The sequence below is a fragment of the Lytechinus variegatus genome, chromosome 8, assembly GCF_018143015.1.
Source record: "Lytechinus variegatus isolate NC3 chromosome 8, Lvar_3.0, whole genome shotgun sequence".
NCBI lineage: Eukaryota > Metazoa > Echinodermata > Echinoidea > Temnopleuroida > Toxopneustidae > Lytechinus > Lytechinus variegatus.
In genome coordinates this window covers 9,473,173-9,496,678 of record NC_054747.1, presented here as the reverse complement: position 1 = coordinate 9,496,678, position 23,506 = coordinate 9,473,173, and the positions used below count along the sequence as shown (strand labels likewise).

Here is a 23,506-nt window from a genome sequence, read left to right as displayed (position 1 = left end):
TCATATTATACTCATGGTGTGTTCAAGGTGTGTTCACAACTTAATGTGTGTTCACAATGTTTCGCTGGTTTCACAGTGTCACACGGAGCTCAGGGAATGTCCACAGTGTGATAAGTGTCCACAATGTGTTCACAGTGTGCTTAAAGTGTGTTCAAAATGTGTTTACACTGTGGTGATGGTCTGATCAAAGTGTGTCCACAACTCGAAGTGTGTTCAAAGTGTGTAAATAGTGTTTTCACGGTGCATGTTCAAACATGGATCTACTATCCATCGTTTAAAGTAGAGATCACAGTGTGTTTAAAGTGTGTCCATAGTACGTTGAGGGTGTGCTCATACTGTGCTCAGACTGAGTGTGTCCATCTGTTATTTTCAAAGTTTGTTCAAAGTACGTTCACAAAATTTTCACATTGTAGACAGACTGTGGACTATGTGGAGATATCATTTTAACTGTAGCATGAAAATAATTTAACACGGTTAACACCGAGAGCTGCCTATCCGCTGGCCTACATGTATGTGAAAACAGTATATATTTGCTGTCTTGAGTTGAAAGCACCAGCAGAGAATTCTGGAGATTTTAATAATAGTTGAGAACTCTCGGGGAAAAAATCGACAAAATAAAGAAAAGGTGCGCGCACGAAGCGCATTATAAAGAATAGATTTCTATGTGAAGCAACGTGAATGCTCTCAGCTTCCCCAAAATGTCTGTAGTGTCAATATCTGACTTACGCCCTCTCGCGTTTGATACAATACAATCCCATCTTCTGACTGAGAATTTTGATTGTGTTAAAATATGGAGAGTGAACGAAAAGTTTAAAAGCATGAGGAAAGGATGCAATATAGACTGAATTCCATCGAATCATTGATTTCAGCATTCTTTATTTCGGAGCCCGATCAATTCAATTCATTTCATTTCTTTTTTTTACATTTAATCTCAATGTACATGTAGGTCCTATATATTTTCAAAGATTGTTCAAAGAATGGTTTATCTCTGAATTTCGTCATTTCGAAATAAATATTTAGCCATTGACCCCTTTCAAAAAGTGCAAAATTTTTCAAGTTTTCTGAACGCTTTCACCTAGCAACCCACTGTAATGGAGTTTGAAAATGTAAAGGGTAACTTGACTGTGGGTAGGAAGGTAAATTGCCAATTCGTCCACTCGCCACATGGTCTACCTTCATTTCGTCTAATGCCATTCCGTCCATCAATATTTCGTCTACCAACCATTTTGGGCCAATCACCACTTCGTTGAATCACCAGTTGGTCTATGACCATTTCGTCTCATAACCAGTTGGTGTAATATTCGTTATATTTTCATTCATTTTGCCGTATTAACACTGAGTCTAATTAGACCAAAATGGTATATGGACAAAATGGCTATTGGACCAACTGGCTTTTAGACGAAAATGTGATTTAGGTTACATTAGGTATATTATCAATAAGAAATTGATATGCGACTAATGTCTAAACTTAAAAATCAGGTAGTTTAATTTCCACTTCGTCTGTTTATATTGTTTACTTTGTCGACTGAAAATATGGTTCATAAACAGTTGATTTAACAATATAGGCTACGTGGTGTTGGACCAAGTGGATATTAGACGAAATGTGTATAACTACAGTGGGAAAAAAAATAGTAACCTACGTCAATCAGGCATGCATGTAGATCCGCGTAAAATTCATACAGCAATATTTATGAATCTTGCTGCTGCATTGCCACGAGATGTTGGCAAGTAGAGACATTATTAGACCATGGCTAAATCAAATTAGACCAAACGGTTAGTAGACGAACTCGGAATGGGATGAGACGGGACGGAGAGTAGACGAAACGGGAGTAGCCCAAGTGGCTATTTACCATGAGTAAGGGATTCCTATCGGAAGCGTGCAGGGGATGGATAGAGGGATAACTCCGATCCCTGGAAATTACTCCCGGATCAAGGGACAACGAAAACTTCCCCTTCGGCAAACTTAACCTAATTCACTTGAGCTGTAACGAAGGTTTCTGTTGCGTCTTCGCAGTCAATAAGGAGCAGCGCTTTTCAGTGATCAATCTATTTTGTAGATTCAAACTGGGCCCAGTCTTCATCAATTCTAACTAAAATTGTCATTGATATCAATTTGAATTTAAAATCTATCGCAATTTGGGTTTGATTTGGACCAATCTACCACACCCCATATAGCGTGAAGGGTGCAGAGCGCACATACGGCGAATAAATAAGGGGGTACAGCGCCCCCCCCCCCTAAAAAATGTTAGTTTAAAAGGCACACTCGTTAATTCAGTAACTCCTTGGTAAGTTGGCATTAACTCATTACTGTTTTGGGTTCGTTTCGGTACAAAGTGTAATATAACATGAACACAAGTAGGGGAAATGGCCCTTAGATCCGTCCCCCCCCCCCCCCCCCCCCCTTCCCGTGGACACCGAATCACCGATCGAGTACCTGGTGTTTCCGACAGGTTCCAAACAATCCCCATCCCTAAAAGAAATACGACACCCTTTCTTCCAAATGCATTGACTGCTATTCCCGCCAAATCCATGCATATTACCTCATTCAATAACCAGGTCCGATATAAACAAAAAATGCAAAAAAAAGAATTAAAAATAAAGTTAGACTTGCTCCAAATGACTGTGTATGACTTTGCCATTTCATCGTCTGGTCGAAGGCAGACTAATTAACAAAAAATATAGCAAATGAGTCACGTGACTGAGTCTGAGGTTACTCGGAAACCTGCGGTCTGCGGATAGGACGAAATGACCGAGTTTTCGCGGGAAAACTTCATGGCGTTGTGAGTAAATACTTCCCTGTTTGTGGCGAGCGACGAGACTTGTTATAGTTTCGGTTTCAAGTTGCTAAGGAACTAGCTTTTTATATATATATTTGCTTCGGGACTTCGATCCATTCTTCATTATGATCGCATTTCGAACATGAACTTGCTTGGCATCACGGTGGATGCTTCCGTTTACCCCCCCCCCCCCTCTCTCTCTCCCTCTCTTTACAAAAGGGAGGGGCCATCAAATAAACAACCAATTATGATGTTTAGGTCTATATAGATATATACGATATCAAAATACCAATCATTGAATTCAAAGGACAATGATAAAACATTTTGTGGATTAATACAATATGATGCATCAATTTTCAGGTCTCCCCCCCCCCCCTTATTCATTGTTATGTGACTCTGTGGGGGTTGCAATTCATCATTACTCAAGACTTTTGAACATCTTTAATTATACTTCACAAAAATTTAAACATCAATTAATCGCCATAATGATGATGATATGACGACGATGAGTCAATGATAATAATGGTGTTGATTTAACGATAGTGATGAGGGAGGATTGACGGTGATGGCAATAAAAAAATGGGGTCTGAGAATGAAACTAGCAGTCTATGGCGCCGTGCCATCTTTGTGCATTCCAGCAGCTTGCCTCAAAAAACAGGGGGGGGGGAGAAACTAGATCCCAAGAAATATTTGATATCAATACATCACAAGCACTGACATCAAATCACACAGCAACATGAATTTACAGGCAAATTTATTAGAGAAAATAATAATTCATAGAGTTAATTAATCAGTTAGGAGTGAGGCAGAAAACATCGAGTTGTACCACATGTGGATCCTACATGGCTGTACGAAGACTCGGACAGACACGATGATAAGAACCCACTGATAGAGGGCGCACTGCTAATGAGGAAGGTTTGGAAACATGAAGTTTCGATTACCGGTTCTGTTTTAATTTTTGTTCATCTGTTGTTGTTCATCTGCTGTTGTTTTTTTCTTGAATGGGAGGTAATCTATCTCGTTTTACTTTTTTTCCGATCAGAAGCATGACAAAAATCGTTAACCGAACCCCTAATACCTCATCTATTTGGGTATATTTCCAATTGGCCTAATGCCAATACGTCCAGTTACCAACTGGTCTGCTATCATTTGGTCCACCGTCAGTTCGCCCACTATCCAAATGGTCTATAACTGCCATTCGTCCACTCACATGTCGATATAATTGGACCAAGTGTTAACTGGGCGAAATGAATAAAAAGGAGGTGCACAAATGGTTGTTAAGAGACGAAATTGTCATTGCTGGACCAAATGGTTGAGGGACGGAATGGCATTAGACCAGATGAAGGTGTATAGACCATGTGATGGGTGGACCGGTTAACAATCGACGAATTGGCCATTTACCTTTCTTTGACGTCTGGTCTCATGAAGTCATCCGCTTATTTAACACATTATCATTAATTTTGCCTCGAAGCTCTTTAAACCAGCTCCCTGGTGATGGATCGAGTTTGGAACGAAGCGAATGAAGGTACCTGGGGACCGTAACGCAAAGATTAGCGATCAATGAACCGACCAATCAAGATCTTTGTTGCACGCGCATAACCAATCAGAAGTGTTCTTTCATGTTTGCTATTCGTCGCAAGGCTTTGTGTAACGGGTACCTACCTGGAGAGGTTCCACAAGTTCCGATGCCATGAAACATTGAGAAGAAGATGAAAGGGGATTTCCCGTGCAGGTGCATAATTTCAAAAGATCGCTTATCGATGATTACATCAATCATCGGCTCATATTATCGGAAACCCGGTGGAGGAGCCAGAAAAGATCGAATAATGTGGAAAGTATACGTAGGGAGATGCCCAGAGTTTCCAACCTAATTGGACCAAAAATCCTACTATTTTCTCTAAAAATATCCTATTTTCAATACAAAAATCATATTCCTGCCTTAGACAGTACGTCAACAACTTTCAGCACCCCTCGGCCTCGCAGACCCCACCCCCCCCCCAAAAAAAAAAACATTTTGTAGGCCTGCCTGATGTATGCAGGCAATATTTGTTCCTCCTAACGTGAAGCCAGCATGACAGCCTCTCCCCAACCCCCACCCATATAATAGTAGAAACCTTCTGATTGCCAGGTATCTGTGCTAATCCCTGACATTATCTATTGAGAGTGGGTTTCCGGGAAATCAAAAAATGCCATCAAAGTGTCGGGCCGAGGGTAGTCTGCAGACACAGTCCATGATGGAAACTTTGATCAACCAGTGTGTTTCCACGCAAAGACTAGCACATACAAAACTTGCTGTTTCAAGGCATTCAGTACACAAGGCATGAGTAGGCTGCAATTCAGACCCTTGTTTGTTGTTTGTTTTTATTTCCGAAACCAGATTTAAAAAAATATACAATATACAAGAGAGATACATACAATAACGGAGGATCACCCAATTCAGCTGTATTTACAAAATACTGCTGTTCTTCCTTGGGGTCCTACAACTCGAGTGACGGGTTTGCGCAGCAGAATAGACCGAGGGTCACACCATGCCCATTCCACAGCCAGAGATTAAAGGTATTGTTTAACTTTGTGAGCAGTCGATTTAAAAAATTCTCAAACCAAGATGAAACATGTGTGCAAGTGCATGTATTAGAACTAATAAACCCTGAAAACAACCATTATTGAGAATGAAAAGGTAAAACTACAAGGCAAACCCTGATTTTGTAAATAGGTGTCTTATAGCTAGACGCCTAAATACTACACATAAGTGTATGGGATGAAATTAAGATAGTGTTTCCGGTCACTTTATATTTCAATCTTTGAAGCACTAAATAATTGTTTTCAAACGCAATTTTTTCTGGGCTTCATTTTTGTAACATATCACAGACACAGGTGACAAGTGTGACCTTCTACCTCAGATTTTTTAAAAGTCAAACCAATGTTAACCGATCACTTTAATCTATTTCCATAATATTTTATGAGACTCAACATCATGACAATTGACAGACGTATTGAAATAACTGAGTTGCATAACGGGTCCATCAACAGAAAAACTTGTTGACCATCTCTCAACGTCCATTTTGTAAGCCCAACTTGCAGAGTGGGGACGTCCCCATATTAGGGGAAAATAAGCATAAGCCTAATGGTTTCCAACCATGGATATCTACACCCGCTTAAACCTCCTTGATTGTACTGATAACTGTGTACAGCAAATTAATCGAAAATAAACTCGAGCAGAAGCCCGCATAGGGCCTAATAAAATATACATAACTAAATAATATAGGAAATGTAAAAAAATACAGAATTAAATACATAAATAAATAAGAGATGAATAAAAGAAAAAATCAAATGTTTAGGCCTACACGATCCAAAAAGTAAACATTGTGAAGACATCCGAGGGGAAACTCCGACGTTACATAGCGGCGCACACACACTAAACAAAGTGACAGGCGCCTAATCTTTCAATTGAAAATCAAAACCAAAGATTTGGTAGGGAGGCATTTCATGTACAGAATAGGACCATTGTTTCTTGGTCTTTCTTTGTGGCTTTGTCGCCCATTACCGTCACAATTTCCAATCTGCAAGGAGAAAGAGACGTTCGACCGCCCAGGAACGAGTCTATTCAATTAAACGTCTCCAGCTATTCACAATTACACTATACAATGGGGTGTACAGAGAAGCAAGGGAGAGGCGTCATTGAAAAGAAAAGAAGGATTTAGAGGACAGGGCTTTGTGTCCTCAACTTTTACGGAGATTGTTGAAATAATCATATCAGGGATCACATCGAAAACGAAAGAGTTCGATCTCTGTTTGATCGTTGACCAAAATAGTCTGGGGAAACAGACCCCCAAAAGACTCACAAGCTCACTCTTTGACACACTATCCCGGACTATAAATGGGGTATCGTATACTGGGGTATACCAGTTCCTCCAATGAATTTGAACGCGGTATATGTCTCATTTTCTCGCAAAAACTAGGATTTCACAGTGATCCGATCGATAGATGCCTTTTTTTTAATAGAACGGCATTGGTCACCAATCAGTCGAGTCTTGTCTTAAGTCTTGCATGCAGTATACACAACCTGACAAGTGGGATCTTTGTCCACCATCGACGCCAAAGACGCCTTCATCCACGAAGTCATCCCTGTTCCATGTTCGTCTTATAAAATTCTGCACGCCACAGCTAATGATGTACTGGGATCTCATAAAAGGGTCTGATTCCGAAGACTTTGCCCATAGGTGAGGTTATGGGGTTGGAATGCAAGATTGGGGTTTTTCTCCGAACATCAGTCGCACCTTTGTCTACCCCGGACAAGTGGCAGGATCGTGAATAGGTCACATTGTTGGGGCAGGGCGGTGACCCCAATGGCAGACGCCCCTGCAGTTGAGATCGCGGCCCACTTATCAAAAGCCAGCTTGATGTCCCATTTTATCCCGATTGTCTGTAGGGATATATCGGTGAAAAGAAGTCGATGGGTTGTGAAAGGATCATTCTTGAATAAATGGCAATTTCGAAATGGCCTTTACGGCTAATGTTTCTTTCCTTCTCGCGCGAGGTAAGATCGATAAAATGACATTGATTGTACTGAAATGTTGATGAAAACTGAGGATATTCAATAAACCCTGAAAATGTGAATAAATGAAATGACAAAACATACCAATCTGGGAGTCAAATCCAGGCCAACCAACACCAGACTCCTGAGTTAGAGGCGAAACTGACTCCAAATAGTCAAAGGCTGTTCGCTATTCCTGAAACCTTGCCCTAGACTGGACACACATTGCAACTTCAACATGTTCAAGGAATACTTTGTTGATACTAGGTTACCAGGAACGAAACATCCATGATGAATTTTTAATCACCGCAAACACAGGCACATCCGAATGAGGAAAATCCAAATACTTGTTTTCTGCCATTATTGTACCACTCTCAAACATTACGGGTTCACTGACACAACTTACAGATCACACACACCGACAGTTGACTGGATGCCTAAAGAACCATTCAAACTAATTACCCACGTGAAATGGTAATCATCGAATAATCGATACGACTATACCCGAACTGGGGACGAAGGATAAACGGCGAAGGTCGGTCAGTCACGAAGAACGTAACATGCGACGTCTTCAATTAAAAGAGTTCCATTGACATTTCGAAGGCACCACCCAATCACAATAGAACTGGGAACTCCTCAAAACAAAATATGGCGAAGGAAACTGAAACGCATTAAACTTTTCTTAATACGAGGGGAAAATCAAATTAGTTACATCCAATAATGTGAAAGGATACTGACAAAGGTATTAGCTATAACCTTATGCGTCTGTCGTATAGTGAATGTACATGTATGACAGGTAAACGAGGACAGACAAAAAGGAACATTATTGGTTTTGGTTCCAAGTATACATGTAGCACTAACTAATGAAAATTAAAATTAAAAACCTGATGGAAAACATATTATACTCGTAAAATGAACTCAATTTCAGAGAAAAGAAACAAATTATACCATGTGGCGTTTTTTTATTGTTTTCTTCTTTCATTTTCAGTCATTCGATGAAGGATGTTCGATAATCAGTTTATAGTTGACGGCCTTCAGTAGGTTCAGTAAATACCGACTCAGTATTACTGAGCACTTGTCGAATTGAAGGACGGTTTTAATTTCCATTCTGGGAAATTTCATATGAATAATAAATTAACAATGAAATAAAATAGAATGAAAGTGCAGCGAGAAATACGAATGTTATATTAACAAGAAAAAAAATCAGGTATTGGATAAAATAAAAGTTGTGGACATGTTAGAAGCTCCCGCTCCACGTTTGTGGATTTCGGATTAATATTAAAAACATAGACTCTAACTAATTGCGTTTTTAATTTGCGATTAACAGACACACTCCTAACAACTGAATTGTAAAAAAAGCAAAAGGATATAAAAACTATTTTAATATTAAAACAGACAACATGCACTGTTTTAGTCCCTACTCCAAAATATAATTAAAAAAAGAATGATTATCAAGAAAACACAAAAGCCGGTAGCGATCAAATTTATAGATATCGGATTTGTAAGCGAATTCAGATAATTATACTATGAATGACTATGTCCTTGCTTGTATTAAACAAAAATTGAAATTACGGGAATACTTTGGAGCCACTTCAATTAACACCCCAAGGTTGATTTGTCACACTGACACTGGTGACATTCTGATTAACAAAACAGAGTATTCAATTATGTGCATGCATTCATATGGTTTGACAGAATTATCAAATTGAAAACATTCACATTAATTTTGTGTATCCACAATCAAATTTTAAGACCCAAGGTAAATTCGGGAATAAAATGGATTTCTAACTGAATTAAATATCTATTTCATTATGACTTGAATTTATCCCCAATATGAAGTTTGAGTAACTGTGTACACATACATATTCATGCATACGTTTCAGGAAAATAAAAAAGGCGATTAGGATTCAGAAAAGGAATTAACAAGGATAATCAATTCAATAAGAGCTCGAAAACAATACACAGTGACCTTTGATGCAGATGTAATAAAAAAAGTTATGTTATATCAATTACGAAATATATAAGTTCAGAAGAAAGTAGGTTTTTGAAAGGTTATAAAGATTTCGAAAAACAGAGAAATATGACTCACCATGTTTGATATTTTTTTTCTTTTGTCAGATCGCAAGGGTTCAATTATCGGGATGATTCCCAATGATCTCCATTTTGAATCCACAATTCCGTATCGATGATGCCTAAAGACGTATAGTCCTCATAGGTGACCTCCAATGTGATAGTTTTTACTAGTGACTGATGGATCGTTGGATATCAAAACTATCCTCATGTCCGATAGATTTTACCCGTTGTGCCTCTGGATCATGGCTGTATAGCTGCAGACAAGTGGAAAAGGAAAAGAGCGAAACCGCAAATGAATTAAAGAGACTTGAGACAGAAATAGAGAATTATCATGGATAAAAAAATGAATACCATTCTCCCTTGTGTGTAGGACCAACGCTTAACCTGTGGAAATAATAATTTTAATATGTATTTTCTAAATCAAATTATAATATTGATCAGATTATTTATCTCATCTGCAATAAATGAGATGGACAAACACAATGTGTCAGAGAATTTCTTGAACTCTCATGTCAGATAATATTTTTTATCATATTTATGATACAAAATAATACATATCCATTATTGATCTTTTGATTTCGAAAAAGTGATGAAAAAAACGAGGTCACGTACGCATCCAATACGCAAGGGGCACCAGGCTCGTTGCAAAAAAAGGAAAATCAGTATCATATCGGCAGAGGATGAATTGCAAAATGGAAAGGCACGCGAAGATGATTCGGAGCGAGTGCTTCCAGATATGAATTCATCTTGGCAGATTTATCCAGGATAAAGTTTGCGATTTCCCAGATAATGCTAATCAAATTGGCGGCTTAAGCTCTTCAATTACATCTCTTGAAGGTCCGCCCAGAGTCGGCTAGCAGTACCGTTAGATCGCGGCGTCTTCCAGATTTCGCCGTATCCAATTAAACGCGCTATGCATGGCAGATTTAGGCAAATTTAAGGAGACGGATTTGCATAATGTCTTCCCATAAGCCCATATGACCCATGGGGAAAAGTACATTTCCACTCTACATCCTCGCCTCTTTGCAAATTAGGAATGTTTGGATATTACTTTACCCAAAACTCATATCTCAATTAGGACTGCGCTGAAATGGGAGGAGAAATAAAGCGAAATAATATAACGGCGAAAACGGAAACCGAGTTTGTTTCTTTGTTGAAGTAATCATGCAAAGTGATCCACTTTAACAAATCAAGCCGGTGAAGGCGTTATTTCGAAAACGGTTTAATGCACTCTGTGCGCTTTGTTTTTCTTCATAATGAATACAATGCTATTCCCTGAACGATGTAAATGTGATTCATAACAGAGATATGAGACGGATATTTTTGCAAGAGGACAAAGAAACGTAAACTGGGTTAACTTTCCGACCATATGCCGATTTAAAAAAATGAGGGTCTACACATAAAGGCAACACGAAAGAATAAAAACATGGATGCACCTCCCTTTCATACCTCCGATCATAATCACGAAAATATTAAATGTTATATTCTGTGTTCTCTCTTTATTTTACCGTTTTCATTGGTAGTCGCTTTTCGCCAAAAATACACGGTCAAATTACCACCTTCGTCATGTTCGTTGACTTCTAACATGTCTAAGCACGTCAAACTCGAGATTCACTAATTTCCATAAATTATGATTGCTCAGTTTCAGATTTATGATGTAATTGTGAGTATTGTGTAGGTTACTCCACGATAAATTTGTTAAAAAATAAAAGTTGTGATGTTTCGAAGAACGTTTCCAATGATAATTATTGGTCTCCGAGGAGGAGAGATATTGAGAAAAGTTGCAAATGCAAATGATTTGCCAAAAACACGGTAAAGAGAGATGTATTCCATAAAGAGGGAAATGAAACGGAGAGGCGAAGAGATATCGACAAGAAAATAGGACAGTTCGGTAATGACGTAATTTGGCTAGTCTCAAAGGAGAATCTGACGTCGCTACTCGACAACAGGTTCACGAACGGTCATAGGCTACAAACGCATGATTATAGCCTGTGAGATAGACAATTTCTATGCGAGTAGGACGGTCTTACCCCCCCCCCCGAAAAAAAAAATAAATAAATAAATAAACATATAAACAAATAAATAAAAAAGATAAATGAATAAATAAAATGAAATAAAAAAATAACCAATGGGAAGTCCATGAAGAAGTTCACAAAGGGGGATTTCCCTATAATTTCGTGTAATTTATTTTTTTAATGAAAATATTCGCCATTTGCCTGGTAACTTTTTTGTAAGCATTGTCGTTTTTTTACAGAATGGTGCTGTACGATAACTCCAAAATGTCTTTTGGCAATGTATTTATCTGCCACACTCGACAAAGGTGAGGGATATGGCTATCCAGCAGGAATTTATTCACTGAAAATTATGTTGAAAGGCCTCATTGGCAGCTATGCTACAGCAGGTGTAATACGGAGCGCAATGAATGTCACACATGACCGCTTATAAGTACATCCCATTATCCTATATGCATTACACAAACAATAATTTTAGAAGAAAAAAAATAACATAAAAGGCCAAAAGTAATATTGACCACCATGGACTGCATTTTTTCATTAGTATAGCTTCCTTCCTTAAAAAAATCTTCGTTCTGGTAAATTCATCCTAAAAAAAACATTGGTTATTATATTATTCAGATTTATGATTATACATGTAAATGTGTCTACACTGTGTGTCCTATAGAACGGTGATGGTGTGGATAGAATGACCCTTTGTCTTAATACCCTACCTGGGAATAAAATGGAATAACGAATACAATGAAAACTTCTTGAATCGTACCGCAAGTCAGTTTCACTGTCAACTGAACAAAGTGCTAAACTGTGCCTCTCTCTGGCTGAAGTCGTGCTTGCCAATTAAAATCACTTCAAAAATCGCTATACAGAAAAAAAAAAACCAATAGCACGTTGTTTAAACTGTTTTGTAATTGTTTAAACTTTTTAAACAACTTGTTTAAAAAGTTAAAACAGACGTTTTAAAAGTCTATACATTTGTTTAAAAAGTTTAAATAGTTGTTTAAAAGGTTTAAACAGTAGTTTAAGAGTGACGGGCTTAAACAACGTGCTTAAAATTTTAAACAGCGTTTTTACAGTGTATGATTAAGCTCTTCTGTTCTTGTATATTGAAGATGATGCAACATCGAAATGTAAGGGTGCTCCAGATGTCGATGGCTTCATATCTTACGTAGATCTCGCACTTGATTACAAAATGCATCGATTTGAAATCAGGGTCGGGTGACAATTACATGTACACAGCCTTGGGGCATTGTTTCGAAATTCGCGACCCTGACTATAACACAGACAAAGGAGAAAGTAGTCTACACGTGGAGTGCGAATACAAGCACACAATTTTGCATTTTAGCAAATCAACGTGTCGCAGGTTTGGAGGTTCAGCTATCAGTTTTTTGCCTTTTAATTTTCAGCTTATTCTATCTTTCCTCTGTACAAACAAAAAGTATGGGAGCTCTTTCTATTTCCGCTTTTTTCAGCTATCTTCAGCTTTTTCAGCCCTTTTTTTTTTAAGTGTGATCACTAACGAACCTATTCATCTGGACGTTAGTATAGTTATTTCTTTGGAAAACCCAACACTCACTCATTGTATAATTATGGTATATACATTACACCTGCACGCAACAGTCCTCTCACACAACAAAAACTGTAGTGTTAACCGGTGTACATAGAGGAACACATCAATTTTTTTTACACCGGTGTCAAATTGACGGTGTTAGTTTAAAACCTATCTGTACTATTACACCACCTTTGGTTGTTACATTTACACTCCTTGGTGTAATGTGAATCTCTAGGGTGGAATTTAGCACCTCAGGGTGTGGTCCTATATTAACAGCAACTGGTGTCAGTTTTAACACCACAGTTTTTACAGTGCACTTTTAGTAAGAGGAGAAAGTGAGAGGACTGGTGTGTAATAGTTGAGTATACCATAAGCAATGAATGAGTGTAGCTAGGGTTTTCCACAGAAATTACTTACGTCCAGATCATCACGAACATGGTCTTGGGTGGAAACTACACTCGACACCCGTTGTCTGTGTCTGATCATGGTACATGTATGCCCATGGTCGGATCTAGTCTGCAGACAGACAGACCCTAACTTAACTTTGATCATCAATTTGGTCTCTACACAAAGACTAGCACATAAAACAAAAAAAATTTCAATTCAGGACGACCTTCAGTACGAAAGGATTATAGGCTGCACATTCAGACCCGTAAGTCGAGTGAAGGGTTTGCACAGCAGAGTAGGCGGGTCAGCCACAGTACGCAAATGGATCAAGTCTCTTTATTCCAATTCCCTGCTCATACTATAGCAGCATACGTGAACAAAGGGTTGTGCGAGAGGAGACTATAGGGAGATAACGCCAAGAAGCGTCAATGCTTCATACAAGATGCATCTCATGATGCAAAAGAAAACGAGGCCGCTGAATCCTTGAACTTAGGTCACGTAATAATTATAGACTGCCCTGGGCGACACGCGTCAATGTGATTAGCAGAGGCATAGCATCCGAACGATTGCATCCGATCACTGCAACCCGGAGACGAGGTACTACTCTAGGAATCTACTATCACGTGACTTCAATGGGATGACGTAGTTCTTGGGACCGCCGCCTGTCGTTAGTCTGAATATGCAGACTGAGGTCCCTGTCAATGACTTACCTGAAACAGCAAGTTGTATCTGTGCTAGTCTTATATGAAGGCCCACTTGCGGATCACAGTTTCAATGGGATGCGTTCTGTAGACTAGCCTGTCGTCGTGCGAGCGTCTCTACCTTGAGACTATTAAGCAGAAAATACCATGACAACCAAAGCAAGTTTGTGCTCAAGACGTTGGGCATTGTCAGATGTGAAAGAGTCCAAGTGTATGATGAGAGTATGGAACGGTAGACTAAACGATGACGCGTGGGGTCCTGTACGTTTCAATCCATTCCCTGGCTGATCTCGAAGTTCAAAAGAGCGGTCAGACATTGCAGTGAGAATTCGCCAAGTCCGTCGATGGGGAATCATGATCATCAATTACCAATCATAATGTACATAAACCAGCGTCATCAGAGAGCATTTTAAATGAGTCTATTGCGTAAGTGGCGATGATCAGATGATTGCTACCTACGTAGATGAGCTTCATGACATACTGAGCTTCATGACATACTGGGCAGACCAAATAAATGGTCTTCTCTCAAATCATTATCTTTTTTTTAATCTGATAAGGTTTTGATTCGTTTTGTTAGATTACACGTATGTCTTGTCTTCTATCATCTATACTATCAACATCAATTACCATTAATACATTGTATAGGATGTTTTTATTATCATTAATATCAGCAATTGTTACTGTACTCGTCGCCAAATGTCATGTGTCTTGTCTTTTCACAACACATATGCACAATCACCGCCCCCCCCCCCCCAATAAACACCCACACACACCTTTCTGATTTCTAGCGCCCATTCCGCCAATTTTGTGGGTACATGTAGAACCCACACCCCTCGATCATATGAGATGAGGTGGCGAATGTCTCTCAAAGACCGAATGACGCGCACCGCATTGACGTTTCACACACACATCCATCCAGAAAACATTTTATGATTACGTAGTATACTAATTTGACTCGACAGTCCTCTCCAACGTGACACACTGCATTAAAAGGCCAATTTCGACAGACTGATACATGTAGGCCTATATATAGACACACAATCTTATCTTTCTTTTTTAACACAATTGACGCATGTCTGCGTAGTTAAATCGTGAGGGAATTGATGGTCGAGGGTCCTTGGGTTGAGGGGGGGGGGGTTAAAGCGAAGCCTCCAAAAGTTGAATACATTTTTAAAAATCAACAAAAATTAATTTATGCCATTCAGTTTTATTTCAACAATGACTTAAATCTACGCATAATCTTAATAGAATTCTATGATTATTTAATTATAATCATTAATGAATTTGCTTCGAGGCCCTATTTATTTATGTATGTATGTATTTATTCATTTATTTAATGAGTGCCACCGATGAAGTGGAATAGAGCATAGAGGAGCACATTTATTAAAAAATCAGTCAATGCAACAACCCATTCGTCACGCTAAACTTGTTCGTGATTGATTACATGTCAAAACCACACAAAAAATGTAAACAAATCAATCCCTCTGGAAAGTGTAAAGACAGAGAGAGGTCTACATGTACATTGCAGATGCACACGACTAGTATTTATATATATAGTGTTGATTGTTATTAATGAGTGTAACACAAACCATTGAATATTTGCAGAGGTATAACGAGCCAAAAATTTGAGGGGGCTAGATATGGCGTATCGGGCAAATTTTTAAGTCGTGAGAAAGCAAAGTGAGCGAGCCAAAATTTCAAATTTGCATTACAATAATCCAATTTTTCGATAGATTTTGACACAATAGTCAGAAAATATAATTTCGCCCTTTCTTTCCTTTCTCTTTTTTTTCTTCTTCTTGGTAGTGATATTTTTCTTGGGGGGGAGTCGCCCCCAAGCCCCCTTCCCTCATCTGTACACCACTGAATTGATAGGCGCAACGTCAAAATGATAAATTATGATGGAAAGATGCACAAGGGATACAAAAAGGAGGAAATATGATGGCAAATGTAGGTCATTCGGTCCGGAATTGGGCGTGTAGATGAAAATAACAGGTCCTCCAGAGTTCAGTGGTCATTTGCATTCGATTCAATTTCAAAGAACAGTGAGCGCCTCCAGCGAACGCCCTTGACCGCTTCGCCAATTACAGGTACCCCCCCCCCCCCCCCCTACTCTTTTACGTTTAATTAACAGATGGGATTTGTGTATCTAACACCCACCCCACCAACCCCCCCAACATGTCTCTCATTCGTCCAACCATAATTTACTGCTGTTAGAACGAACGATATAGATTTGACACAGATTAATTACAATGATCCTATTCCCAGTCATTCGTTTGCCCCTGCATTTAATTACTTAAACAGCAGTGGTAGTCCGACTTTAATCGCCGTCGCTGTATATTGTGTAGAGGATGTCAAGATTACACATTATATATACTGTACGACGAGATTGCCATGGATCTATCACGGTCGGAATTAGTAACATCATCAGGGATTCATACAAATTTATAAAACTACTTTAATTGCAGTTCAGAGATCCTCGTAATAAATAGCACCCCCCCCCCCTTTATAAATGACGAGACGAATTTCTCTAAAATGATTAAATGAGAACACACACATAGCCAGAAGATACCCTCAAAATCAAAACAAATTTATCCATAAGTCATAAATAAACATTGATTATTGAAACATACCACTCGCAAGGGAATTATGCAAATAAACTATAGCGCGTGAAAATATGGATGAAAAGAGATCAAATGCAAAAAAAAAAATCTGCAGATTTCTGTACAAGTAAATTTGACATTGTCAATGACATGCACAATGATGTCTGTATTGAAGTTTTCGACGAGTCACGTCGGAAAGGGGTTATATTTACATGCACGAATCCCGTATGTTCTCAGGGCGTGTCTCGTAAATCAGCTGTTATTATGAGGAGCTGTTGACAGATTTTTCGGGTGATAGATTGTCTGAAGCACCGTCAGATCGTGACGCAGCCCATTTTGACAGTAACTCTCCCCCCAAAAAAATCTTTCTTTGCTGTATTATACCGGGTATCCGGGATGTGCCCCCATTATAGGGGGTTAAAGTCATAAACTGTACTTAAAGCCAAGGGATAGGCGCCAGGCTAAAAATGTTTATATCTTATATTTATAAAATTCACAAAGCAAAATGTTGAAAATTTGATCAAAATCGGATAACAAATAACAAAGTTATTGAATTTCAAAGATTTGTATTATTCCGTTAAAAAAGTTCTTAGCATGTCAAATATACACTAGGCAGGCTGATGATGTCATATCCCCACTTGTTATCTCGTATTTCATCATATGAAATTAAGTTTATTCAAAAAAAAATTCTACCAAGAACTAAAACAATGGGATTGACAACTGATTAAGTGCATTAGTTATTTGCTGCAACTTATTTACATGTAATCATAAAGGAGACACATCATTAACAGTTTAACACATTTATGAAGAAATTAAACAATAATGATATCATGTAATAACATAAGGAAAAGGAAAGTGGGAATGTGACATCATCAGCCATCCTAATGAATATTCATGATGACATGCCTAGAACCGTTTCACCGGAATAATGCAAATATTTAAAATGTAACTCCCTTGTTTGTAATCCGATTTTAATGAAATTTTCAGCATTTTGCTCTGTGAATTTTACTCTATTTATTAAGATATATATATTTTCAGCCCGGACCATCCCTTTAAAGCGATGTTATCCTCAGTCACGTGTCAATACTTTATCGGCCTCCATGTATTAATGACAAAAGGTGAAAAGACACATTTCTTTAAGTCTCCTCCTCGTTCTTTTTGTTTTATTTTTCCTTACCATTTATTCTTTTTCTTTCTTTCTTTTTTGTTTCTTTTTATATACTTCCTCTTCTCCTCCATCGTTTTCTCCTACTCATTCCCAAAATCTATTACTATTATTATCATTATAAATCATGTTATCACTATCATTATTATTATTATCACCATCATCATTGTTGTTGTAGTTATATCATTATCATTCCTCTTTCGAAAATGAGCATTCACCTTGAAAAAGGATATTATTATTCTCATGAAAAGTAGAAAAAAAAAATATATCCGACATGTGACATGAAAGATGCGGGTATTGGTTGCGCAGTTCTGATGTAGACTTTGTTTACATCTTTTATTTACGTCACTCTGATATGCAGGAATTGACGGATTTTGTTTGAGGGAGGGCCGGGGCGGGGTATTTGACAAGCCCCCCCCCCCCCACCCCCCAGGAAAAACACATACAAATTATGATAGAATATAAAGAAAAAAAGTCTTTCAGAGCAGGGTTAATGTTCAGTGTTTAAACTTGTATAAAAAAAAATCATGTGTATTCGTGATCGCCAGAATTTTTCGTGTAGTATTTCATAAGCAATATAATTTTGCAAAGGGGGGGGGTTACCTTTTCTGTTTAAAATAAAATGATTCGGTCCAATGGCATGCATGATAAGCGGGGTCCATTCGTTACTTTTTCTAGATCAGTGGATCATGGGCGAGAACCACGTCCACTTAAGTACCGTGAATAAAAGTACCGTCATTTTTTCATGAAAGTCACATTATGTATGTAATATCATAATTATCTACCAATACATGAGTTGTAAATGGCAAATAATTCATTATCAAAGAACCAACTTACTTTATTACAATGGATCTAATATGCAGGTTTTAAAATAGGCTTATCATTCATATGGGGATACATATACAGTTGTCAAAATTATCAAGGTTAAGTAATTAAATCACCCCCCCCCCCCCCCAGCAAGAACACACACACAAAGAAACTACACTGACCTAGAATTAAAGGATTTTTTTCAATCATGGACGCGATAATTATTTATGACTTCTGGAAGGTAAAATCATAATTTCGTTGATATCAAACGAAACCATCGCAAGTATATGTTATGCAATTATTCTCATTATAACATTTTAAAAATGAAGATACACAATCTGATCGAATTCGAATACTATACATGAAACATGTCCATCCGAGAGATTTCTACAGTTCTGACTACATGTTTAATGACAATAAAATGACAAAAAACAACAACGAACAAACATAAGCTGGTGTGCATTATACTTGAGAGCTTGATTGGCTATTACATCGAAAGAGAAACAAAGAAGTGGTGAAATAATTGATTTGCAAATACGTCATCAGCTACATGTATACACGAAAGACAGTAGGTCCATGGATGAATGATACGATATCGTAACCACGCAAAACGATCCAGTAAAAAATAGTAAAATTCAAATGGAAATTTTTAAATGGCCGACTACATAAAGACCCATTGTTACAGAATACATGGTGTACTTGTATTCTGTAACAATGGGTATTTTTTCAGAGAGAAAACAGAGATCGAATAAAAGATGAAGGGTTACTGGTAAGTGATATCTGAACTATATTATTATTAGGGGAAAAAAATAATAGTATTTATTTTTTCATTTTCCATAATACTGAAACCGAGTACACTACTGTTCTCCTTAAACTATACAATAGTGTCTGAATATCGAGACTATATCGATGACAAAAGTTGCATACCAGACGCTTGAGCAAGACATACCTTTCTATTCACCTGTGCTAAGGAGCGGGTTGATAGATATCACGAATAACGTATACCAATCGCTGGGGGAACAAAGGGCGATGACTGGATCGTTCTGTGATACCAAGAAGCCCCTCTGAGATATGTTCAATTGTAGCATAAATCGAGTGGATTCGCGAAATCTTGCAAACAAAGACAAGTGCTCATTGTTATTTAATCCGGATTTGATTATATCCACATATCTTATTATAAGATTCATCATTATATAAATCATCTTACATTGTGTCACTTGTGACAAGGTATTGAGTGCATAAAGTATGCACTATGCAGGTAACCCGTAGTACACTTTTCCATGATTACAGTGGGCAGTGGATTATTAATTTCGTCTTCTTTTTTTTTTTGGATTTTACAATATGAGGAAGTATTCGACAATCAAAATTTAGAAGCATTTGCATGTATACATGGTGTACTAAAATAGGTAATGTTAAAGTTGATAAAAAAGTACTAGTATCTCATTCAATGAAAAATATGTAGCTTAATAAACAGCTCAATAAAATGGAATGACAAAAACATTATAAATCATCAATGACATGACGTTCTTATAAATAATTATTAAAAATATATTTTTACATTTAAAAAATTTTAAAACGATTTATAGGAATTCATCAATATCAAATATAATTACTGGACGATTGCGTTACATTATAACATACCCAATCTGTTTTCTAACACTGAAAGGTCCCTAATAAGGAAGGGTGCATATTAAACGAGTTACAAGTTAAATTCTAAACCTGGAACCATACCTAGGCCTACATGTAAAGAAAAACAGAGGAGTCTGGATTGTTGCTACGTCAGGCAATATCTTTCGGGCTACCCTACAGCCACAGGGTGGAAACATCCCTACATTGACACAGCATGTTCAAAGGGCAATGAAGGGATAATGAAAATTAACCCTCAAGATCGGTATTCAACGTGCGTTCGGGGAACCACTAACAATATACAAATCTGCTATTACTACTACTAGTACTTGTTATACAACGAACGCATGTGATCGATATACTGTTATAATGTATTGGGATGTGTGAAGAGTGAGAGAAAGAGTATTGGTGTAGAATAGGATGTGCAGTATACAGAACAATGGCAAAACGTGGGCGTTAATAAGCGGAAATATTGGCTATGAGTAACGCCCGAATCAAAACAGATAACGAAACAAAAAAAAATGTGTGCCATTTAACTCGAGAGGCATTTCCACACGTACAGCCAATGTAAAGTAATAAAAGTATTTCAGTGTCTGCGTAAACATTGTAAAATTTATACACAAGTGTCTGATCAGATAATGAACTTGAGATAATCATTTCATGATCAACAGGACTCAAAGGAATTACTTAGAAAATGTCAAAACGAGTTAGAACATGAAACGGTATGTAAAGTCTTCATACAAAGATTTGAAGTAGGCTAAATATTGGCAAGCGACCTTTTCACATTAATTAATAATGAATGCGGGGAAACACTGGTTCCGATTTTAAGCAATTCAGTCGTTGGTACTTCCCTTTTTAAGCTGCCCTAAATGATGTACAATGGGCGACGAATTGAAGTGAATTGAACTTATAAACAGAGTCATGTACACATCATACTATTTGACATGATGATGTACGAATGTAGTTACAAATACAATAGCATAAAAACGACATTTGTTTAATATACGGTACATGATTTCCAATTAAATTGAAACAAAAATCACAGACATCAAGAAAATATTTGGCCTAATTTAATATAAAATGTAATATAATACTGTATAGCATATTGTTTCGGGCACGGAAAATTAGAACTAAAAATGTGTCTTGTAGATTATACCAATATGACCGATATTACCTATAATTTTCTTTGAAAATAACATCAGAGTGTGACTAATACTGGAATCTCGGACGCATTATTTTTTTCAGACCCCCCCCCCCCCCCTTGGTATTGAGAGGGGAAGTCCCGTAAGCATTCGGGCACAACTGAACTCGAAAACTTTGCTACAATTGCTACCATGGCGATATCAAGTTACAAAATCATTATCACATACAGCCGGGTAATATCGATCTATGGAGTAAGTCTGTATTTTTCCAGCAACTGCCAAACTTGTACATGAGTGAATAGTTCATCAAAAACTGTAAAACAAAAAGCGACGAAGTAAAATATTGGCCATGTCATGCATGTGCGCCAACATATAAACGTATCCTGGGAATGGGATAAAATAAAATATTAAAAACACAATTAATTTTTAAAAAATATAATAATACGATGTCTCTACCTTCGATACAGAATCTCCTAATCGTCAGCAGAAGTCAACTTGGGTATTATCTCAAAAGTAAATATCCAGTATTTTAGGAATACACACAAATCCTGCTACTGGGTAATCATTCACTCTGCACAATAAATATCGACCATCACGCAACGACGGCTAAATCGGTACTAACGAACTCCTGGCAAATGATCTGTGTCGTTGAGCGCTAGTTGTATTGTGTCACAATAGGGATCAAATGAAAATGAAACGAAATTTCAACATTGACTGAAGGGTGCAGAAGTGGGCTGGGGGGGTCATTGATCTAAAATTGAGGAGCTATCGTTTCACTGCATGAGGAAATTTCAGAGAAAAATGAAATAACTGAAAGGGTGCCAAGTTGGAGGGATGAAAAGAAACGGAGAAAGAGATAAAAGATGACAAGAAAGGAGGATGTAGGTATGAACATGAGAGATAGTGGAGAGTATATGAACTTTCAAATGGTAAGAAATGAAAGACAAGCAACCAAGTGAAAGAGGGTGAAGCTGAAAGGCAGAAAGAAAGGAATAAAGAAAGGGGAAAATAAGAGAGAGATAAAGAAAGAAAGAAAGAAAGAAAGAAAGAGAAGAAAATACATGAAGAATTAAGAAAAAAGAAGATAATTTTAAAGATGGCGAGGATTGAATGAAGAATACACTGTAAAAACTGTGGTGTTAAAACTTACACCAATTGGTGTTAATAGAGGACCACACCCTGAGGTGTTAAAATTACACCCTAGAGATTAAACATAACACCAAAGAGTGTAAATGTAACAACAAAAGGTGTTGTAATAACACCTATAGGTGTAAAACTAACACCACCAATTTAACACCGGTGTAAAATAACTGGTGTGGTCCTCTATGTACACCGGTTAGCACCACAGTTTTGCTGTCTAAGAAAATGAAAAGGAGAGGAAGAAGGTGATGAGGGAGGGTAATATTTGGAGGTGTAGTGGAAGAGGGTGGAGGTTAAGCCTAGACTGGCCTACATTTACATGTACTTCCTAGTAACAAGGGAATGGGAAGGCTTGAGATCGACAGAGTGATGAAAAAATAGTGAGGAATATAGATACAAAGATGGGCAGATCTAATGGCCACAGTACAGGGGGGGGGGTGTTTCATGAAAGGACTTGGCGGACGTTTCACTTGACAAATCTTGATTTATCCGACAGTTAGCATAGTAAGAGTGCCTCTCAGCCAATCAAATCTAGAAGAGATGTCAGATCTGACAACTTGTCGGACAAACATGTTAAAAAACGCTGACCAGGTCGATGGACTTGGCTAAAGAGGGACAAGAGGAAGAGAACGAGAAAAGGGAGAGATCTATCCGAATGAGCTAGAAACGGGGGATGGAAGAAGCGATATGTCGAAAGCTAATCTCTTTGTGCAAGATCATTCACGGGCTTCGCATCCATCAATTATTCAATCAAAATATTAGTCGCCCTTCGAGGCCCTCTCACAAACCCGACCTTCGCCTTCCGTATTTCGCGGGTCAGCGATTGGGAAACGTCACACGCCCTAACAGAGGAGACACTCGTAGTCTTGGAAACAAGTCCCGTTTACAGCTGAATGATCAATGTATTGTATTTTCATAGAGCTAAGTATAAGGTATTTTGTTTTGGGAGGGGGCGGTTGGGCAAGGGAATATAAATCATTTCAGAACAAA

The 23,506-nt window shown here is 37.9% G+C and overlaps 1 protein-coding gene and 1 long non-coding RNA gene across 4 annotated transcripts in view; both read right to left on the bottom strand.

Annotated features, from left to right (window-relative positions):
* LOC121419942 (serine/arginine repetitive matrix protein 1-like) overlaps positions 1-9,437 on the bottom strand; it is a 47,817-nt gene extending 38,380 nt beyond the window's left edge. For 2 of the 3 annotated variants that reach the window (XM_041614429.1, XM_041614432.1), the window contains exon 1: positions 7,417-8,060. The gene's annotated coding sequence lies outside the window, so the exon portion shown is untranslated. Of the gene's footprint in view, positions 1-7,416; positions 8,061-9,400 lie in introns of those variants that run through there. The other variant, XM_041614430.1, reaches the window with a different exon arrangement.
* A 47-nt stretch (positions 9,438-9,484) lies between these two features.
* Positions 9,485-22,332, bottom strand: LOC121419943. Its single transcript, XR_005970668.1, has 2 exons — positions 21,833-22,332; positions 9,485-9,638 (listed from the first exon to the last, which is right to left on the bottom strand). It is a non-coding gene; the product is annotated as an uncharacterized LOC121419943 (long non-coding RNA).
* Positions 22,333-23,506: the final 1,174 nt, after the last annotated feature.